This window comes from Capricornis sumatraensis, chromosome 2, assembly GCF_032405125.1.
Source record: "Capricornis sumatraensis isolate serow.1 chromosome 2, serow.2, whole genome shotgun sequence".
In the NCBI taxonomy this organism is placed as follows: domain Eukaryota; kingdom Metazoa; phylum Chordata; class Mammalia; order Artiodactyla; family Bovidae; genus Capricornis; species Capricornis sumatraensis.
Genome location: NC_091070.1, coordinates 39,457,534 through 39,464,927, shown reverse-complemented (window position 1 = coordinate 39,464,927; position 7,394 = coordinate 39,457,534). Strand labels below are relative to the sequence as shown.

At 36.5% G+C, this 7,394-nt stretch overlaps 1 non-coding gene across 1 annotated transcript; it reads right to left on the bottom strand.

The window, feature by feature from the left end:
• Window positions 1–326: 326 nt before the first annotated feature.
• Window positions 327–398, bottom strand: TRNAW-CCA (transfer RNA tryptophan (anticodon CCA)). Its single transcript has one exon. It is a non-coding gene; the product is annotated as a tRNA-Trp (tRNA).
• Window positions 399–7,394: the final 6,996 nt, after the last annotated feature.

The window sequence follows — 7,394 nt, the reverse complement described above, 5'->3', positions numbered from 1 at the left end:
ACACTTTAATATAATGAATAACTAGAGAAAGTTTTTAATGTAATGTTAGCAATTCTATTTAAACAAAGAGAATCTACCAAAATTTTAATTTTTTATAAGACTAAAGTTCACATTAAAGTCACTTAGTACTCTTCATTTTCATTACTTTAGAAAATTTCTATTAATTTCTGATTTTCTATGTATATGATGTAAGGTGAAGGTGAAGTTGCTCAGTCGTGTCTGACTCTTTGCGACCCCATGGACTGTAACCTACTAGGCTTCTCCGTCCATGGGATTCTCCAGGCAAGAATCCTGGAGTGGATTGCCATTTCCTTCTTCAAGGGATCTTCCCGACCCAGGGATTGAACCTGGGTCTCCTGCATTGGAGGCAGACGCTTTAACCTCTGAGCCACCAGGGAAGCCCATATGATGTATAGAACACTAGTATTATATAAACATGGTGATTCAATATCTGTTTTTCACATTTTATAACAATGAGCTTTTAAAATTCTTTTTTTAACTATTATATGCCTCTTACCCTTATCCCTCAGAAAACCACAATCACAGAAAACTAATCTGATCACATGGACCATAGCCTTCTCTAACTCAGTGAAACTATGAGCTATACTGTGTAGGGCCACCCAAGACAGATGGGTCATGATGCAGAGTTCTGACAAAAAGTAGTCCACTAGAGAATGAAATGGAAAATCACTTAGTATTCTTGCCTGGAGAACCCCATGAACAGTATGAAAAGGCAAAAAGATAGGACACTGAAAGATGAACTCCATGTCGGTAGGTTCCCAATATGCTGCAGGAGAAGAATGGAGAAATAACTCCAGAAAGAATGAAGAGACAGAGCCAAAGCAAAAACAATGCCCAGCTGTGGGTGTGACTGGTGATGGAAGTAAAGTCCAATGCTGTAAAGAGCAATATTGCATAGCAACTTGGAATGTTAGGTCCATGAATGAAGGTAAACTAGAAGTGGTCAGACAGAATGGGAAAGACTAGAGATTTCTTCAAAAAATTAAAGATACCTAGGGAACATATCATGTAAAGATGGGCACAATAAAGGACAGAAATGGTATGGACCTAACAGAAGAAGAAGAAGATATTAAGAAGAGGTGGTATCAATACACAGAAGAACTATACAGGAAAGATCTTCATGACCCAGAAAATCATGATGGTGTGATCACTGATCTAGAGCCAGACAACCTGGATTGCGAAGTCAAGTGGGTGTTAGGAAGCATCACTTTGAACAAAGCTAGTGGAGGTGATGGAATTCCAATTGAATATTTCAGATCCTAAAAGAAGATGCTGTTAAAGTGCTGCACTCAACATGCCAGCAAATTTGAAAAACTCAGTAGTAGCCACAGGCCTGGAAAAGGTAAGTATTCATTCCAATCCCAAAGAAGGGCAGTGCCAAATATTGTTCAAACTACCACACAATTGCACTCATCTAACACGCTAGCAAAGTAATGCTCAAAATTCTCCAAGCCAGGATTCAGCAGTACATGAACCGTGAACTTGTTGATGTTCAAGCTGGTTTTAGAAAAGGCAGAGGAAGCAGAGATCATTTTGCTAACATCTGTTGGATCATTGAAAAAGCAGGAGAGTTCCAGAAAAACACCTACTTCTACATTACTGAATACACCAAAGCTTCTGACTGTGTGGATCACAACAAACTGTAGAAAATTCTTAAAGATATGGGAATACCAGACCACCTGACCTGCCTCCTAAGAAACCTGTATGCAGGTCAAAAGCAACAATTAGAACTGGACATGGAACAACAGAGAGGTTCCAATACAGGAAAGGAGTATGTAAAGGCTGTGTATTGTCACCCTGCTGATTTAACTTATATGCAGAGTTCATCATCCAAAATGTCGGGCTGGATGAAGCACAAGCAGGAATCAAGATTGCAGGGAGAAGTGGCAATAACCTCAGATACACAGATGACATCACTCTTATAGCAGAAAGCATAGAAGAACTAAAGGAACACTTGATGAAAGTGAAAGAGGAGAGTGAAAAGTTGACTTAAAACTCAGCATTCAGAAAACGAGGATCATGACATCCCATCCTATCCTTCGATGGCAAATAGATGGGGAAACAATGGAAACAGTGAGAGACTTTATTTTGGGGGGCTCCCAAATCACTGCAAATGGTAACTGCAGCCATAAAATTAAAAGTCGCTTGCTCCTTGGAAGAAAAGCTATGACCAACCTAGAAAGCATATTAAAAAACAGAGGCATTACTTTGCTGACAAAGGTCCATCTAGTCAAAGCTATGGTTTTTCCAGTAGTCATGTATGGATGTAAGAGTTGGACCATAAAGAAAGCTGAGCGCTGAAGATTTTATGCTTTTAAACTGTGGTGTTGGAGAAAAGACTCTTGAGATTTCACTAGATTGCAAGGAGATCAAACCAGTCATTCCTAAAGGAAATCAGTCCTAAATGTTCATTGGAAGGACTGATGCTGAAGCTGAACCTCCAATACTTTGGCCACCTGATGTGAAGAACTAACTCATTGGAAATGACCTGATGCTGGGAAAGATTGAAGGCAGGAGGAGAAGGGGATGACAGAGGATGAAATGGTTGGATGGCATCACCGACTCAATGGACATGAGTTTGAGCAAACTCCGAGAGTGGTGATGGACAGGGAAGCCTGGCATGCTGCAGCCCATGGGGTTGCAAAAAGTCAGATACGACTGAGTGACTGAACTGAATTGAACTGAACTGTTATCAAACTATGAAAAGTTAAAACATCTCTATTTACATTTTTATGATGATATAGAGGTCTTTACTTTCTTCCCCAGAATAGCATGGGCAAAATCTGTAACTCATACATTGTGATTTTAATTACTTAAGGCTCTTTCCATTCTGTGACAAATTTTAATTTTCTCTTTTGTGTTTCATGTCACTAACTTTAAAACATTCAATTTTCACCCAATTTTGCGCACTGTAGGACCTTCCTGTCATTATAGTTTCTAACTTCTTTGACGGACTAGCTCTATTATGAAAACAAAATAGTTGCATATTCTTTAAACTAAAGAAGAATTTTAAAATAATTTCATTGTAGGGACTGTAATGAAAATGTAAGTTAATTCTAAAGTAAAGATTCCAGTTAGAAGGAAACCATTTGAAGATGAATGTTTCAATACACAACTGTTATGCTGAAGCTGAATTTGGCTATAAGCCACATTAATTATGCCCCTTTGGTTTGAATGTCAGAGTAACAGATAATACCTTTTTGAAAGGAAATCAAATCTGAAACATGGTAGTGAAGTCTAATCCTTAACCAAGATATTTTTGTGGAAGACATGGGTTGATCTAAATGAATATTACTTGAGGTAATGAACAATCTCCTATTTTACTTTTTCAGAAAACATGCAATTAAGAAGTTTTCTAAATGTATACATAGATACTTTTGTGTAAATCATATACAGAAAGTACCTGATAATTTAGATACGTGAATTCTTTAGGTTCTGAAGTAGACTTATAGTCACTTAAAAGAAACTTATGGTTAGTTTCTTTGACTTTTATCCCTTTCCATCCATCATTAATTCTGTGGATAGAATAATTAATACTGTGGCTTTAATCATTGCATCTTTTGATCAGAAACCTACAAATATTCTCAATTTTCTTCTTTTTATATTTAAATTCTTCTTCATTGCTTTAATCTTTCTCCTTTCCTTGGTCCCATAGTACTTAACTAAGATTTTTTTTTTAAGCGTTTTAAACTCTGCTCCTAAGCACATTGAGTATTCTTTTCCTTCCTTCCTATTTGTTATCCTTAGGTCAAACCCATGACCTCTTTTGTGTTCTCCTGGCCAAGAATGTTCTTCTCCATCCTGCCATATAACTATTAGCCTTCCTTCATTGACTGGATTTCATTTTTTCCCCATTCTTAACTATTCCCTCCTTGATCACTGTCCTTTTTGAATTTTTTCCCATACTTATAAACCATCCCCTAAAACATAGAGCTTAATTGTATACTCTTGGATGTTATTTTAGTATTTGTTTTTGTTTAAATTTTAAAATAATCATGACTGTGGCTTTGTAGTAGAGCCTGAAGTCAGGCAAGTTGATTCCTCCAGTTCCATTCTTCTTTCTCAAGATTGCTTTGGCTATTCGAGGTTTTTTGTATTTCCATACAAATCTTGAAATTATTTGTTCTAGTTCTGTGAAAAATATGGCTGGTAGCTTGATAGGCTTCTGAATGGGAGAAAATAATAGCAAATGAAGCAACTGACAAACAACTAATCTCAAAAATATACAAGCAACTTCTGCAGCTCAATTCCAGAAAAATAAACGACCCAATCAAAAAATGGGCCAAAGAACTAAATAGACATTTCTCCAAAGAAGACATACGGATGGCTAACAAACACATGAAAAGATGCTCAACATCACTCATTATCAGAGAAATGCAAATCAAAACCACAATGAGGTACCACTTCACACCAGTCAGAATGGCTGCGATCCAAAAATCTGCAAGCAATAAATGCTGGAGAGGGTGTGGAGAAAAGGGAACCCTCCTACACTGTTGGTGGGAATGCAAACTAGTACAGCCACTATGGAGAACAGTGTGGAGATTCCTTAAAAAATTGCAAATAGAACTACCTTATGACCCAGCAATCCCACTGCTGGGTATACACACCGAGGAAACCAGAATTGAAAGAGACACATGTACCCCAATGTTCATCGCAGCACTGTTTATAATAGCCAGGACATGGAAACAACCTAGATGTCCATCAGCAGATGAATGGATAAGAAAGCTTTGGTACATGTACACAATGGAGTATTACTCAGCCGTTAAAAAGAATTCATTTGAATCAGTTCTGATGAGATGGATGAAACTGGAGCCGATTATACAGAGTGAAGTAAGCCAGAAAGAAAAACACCAATACAGTATACTAACACGTATATATGGAATTTAGAAAGATGGCAAAGACGACCCTGTATGCAAGACAGGAAAAAAGACACAGCGGTGTATAACGGACTTTTGGACTCAGAGAGAGAGGGAGAGGGTGGGATGATTTGGGAGAATGGCATTCTATCATGTATACTATCATGTAAGAATTGAATCGCCAGTCTATGTCTGACGCAGGATACAGCATGCTTGGGGCTGGTGCATGGGGATGACCCACAGAGATGTTATGGGGAGGGAGGTGGGAGGGGGTTTCATGTTTGGGAACACATGTAAGAATTAAAGATTTTAAAATTAAAAAATAAATAAATAAAATAATCATGAATAGGTAGGAATAAGCAGGCCAGAAATCATTCTGAGACAAACAGCTTGTATTATTGCTGTAACTACATGATCTCAAAAGGGACTGAAAATGTCACTGAACCACAGTTTTTCCTTAGCATAGTTAATGTACCATTTTTCCATACCTAACATGATGTTTTCACCACTAAGAAAATGTCCTTTGGCAAAAATAACGTTTCACTAGTGCATATGGAAACTTGGACTATGTGGCTTCCCAGCTTGCTCAGGAACTGGTGAAGCCAGGGCACATAGTTGGGTAATCTTCCTTTTGTTTATTCTTATATCCTCACTGCACGCAGCATGGAATCTGTCTCTTTCCCTAATATGTACCCATTACCATGACATGAAGGCAAGAAATAGTCATTTATGAATATTAGAATGGCTGCAGTTGTTACCTGGTATTCCCTTTAAAAAAAATTGAAATACCATTTTAAAAATGATTATTGTAAATACTCTAACAGTCCAGAATGGACAAAGTGGATTAAGTATAATAAGTTAAAAATACCATTTTCTCTGTATACATACATATATAAAAATACTATTTATGGTATGTAGTTTCTGACAGGGGCTTCCCTCATGGCTCAGACAGTAAAGCGTCTGCCTATAATGCAGGAGACCCGGGTTCAATCCCTGGGTTGGGAATATCCTCTGGAGAAGGAAGGGGGTTCATTAAAAAATACATTGAACATCTTACCATTATTTGAAAGTCTGTAAAGTGCTATTTTTTAACCTATATTTATTTTTCTAAGTTTCTTCTAATTGGATTTTTTTTTTTACAGTCTTTCTTGAATTTGTTGCAGCATTGCATCTGTTTTATGTCTTAGATCTTTAGCCTTGAGGCATGTGAGATCCCAGCTCCCTGCCTGACTAGGGATCAAACCCACATTCCCTGCATTAGAAGGCAAAGTCCCAAGCACTGGGCCACCGTGAAATTCCTTTTACATATATTTAAATAAGTCATAATTGATGAAAATGTGTGGCATTTCCATTTTATCCATTTTGTAAACAATTGTATAATGAAAAACCTTTCATATATTGGCTTGCATATTTATTCCAATATTTAATTGGGTCTGAAATGAGAAGGGGAGTTGAGAATTTTCAAATGTCTCTCAGGACCACTCCCCTCACATGCTTTTGGGAATGTAAGTCATCTTAGGTTTAATCAACGACAGGGACATGGCTTGCTTTTACCAAGTAGAGGTCAGAGACGGTGTGCATCCTGCATTGGGCAGACAGTTCTAGACAAGGAAGAATTGTTTAGTCTGAAGGTCCAATTGTGTATCCTTTGGAGAAACATGGCATCAGGAAGTATTTCACTATCTGCTCTAAGAAATGTTGGAGTAAATATGTATTACTCATAATCTGGAAAACAATATGCTTCCATTTAAAATATTAACCTTCCTCTATAACAATCAATAGAATTTTCTTATAAATGAAAGGCTGTGTTTTTTTTTTTTCATACAAATGCATTAGACACCCCCTCACCCAAAAGAGAAAGAATATAAATAGATAAATCAAGAAGAAAGAGAAACTGGATGATTTAAATGGTTCTGAAGAATAAAGTATGTAAATATTGGCCAACATATTTAAAGTGTATGTGAAAAGGTTGTTTTAGAAAAAGTGTAAAAAAAAGTCTGAATTAAGAGAAATTAAAGCTTTTTGAATATTCCAACAACATAGAAGAAATGGAAAAAGTTGTAAGGTCATACCACCCAAATAGCTTAAGGCCTACATGAATATCTCAAGCAGGTCCTATTAAACTTAATGAAAAAGTTAATTCTTGTACTGTTTAAAGGTATTTTTCTTGTTAGTGAGAGCACAGGAAATAAATATAGTTCTGCCTTCAAGTGTGCATGTGTGTATGTGTTTAAGATTGCTTTCGTTTTTATTTCGATTTTCATAGCAATATGCATATCTAATTAAATTGGAGGAAATATTTCCCTTTAACTTGATTACAGGATCTCACAAATTTATTTCCTTTTTTCTTTTTAATTAAAAAAAATTAACACATTTCTGTTACCCTTTACCTCATGCCTCTGGTAACCAGCAATCTGTTACTATTATTTGTATCTCTGTGTTTTTCAATTTTTTTTTCTTTGATTTCACATAAGGAGAGCTCATATAGTATTTGTCTTTCTCTATCTGACTTATTCA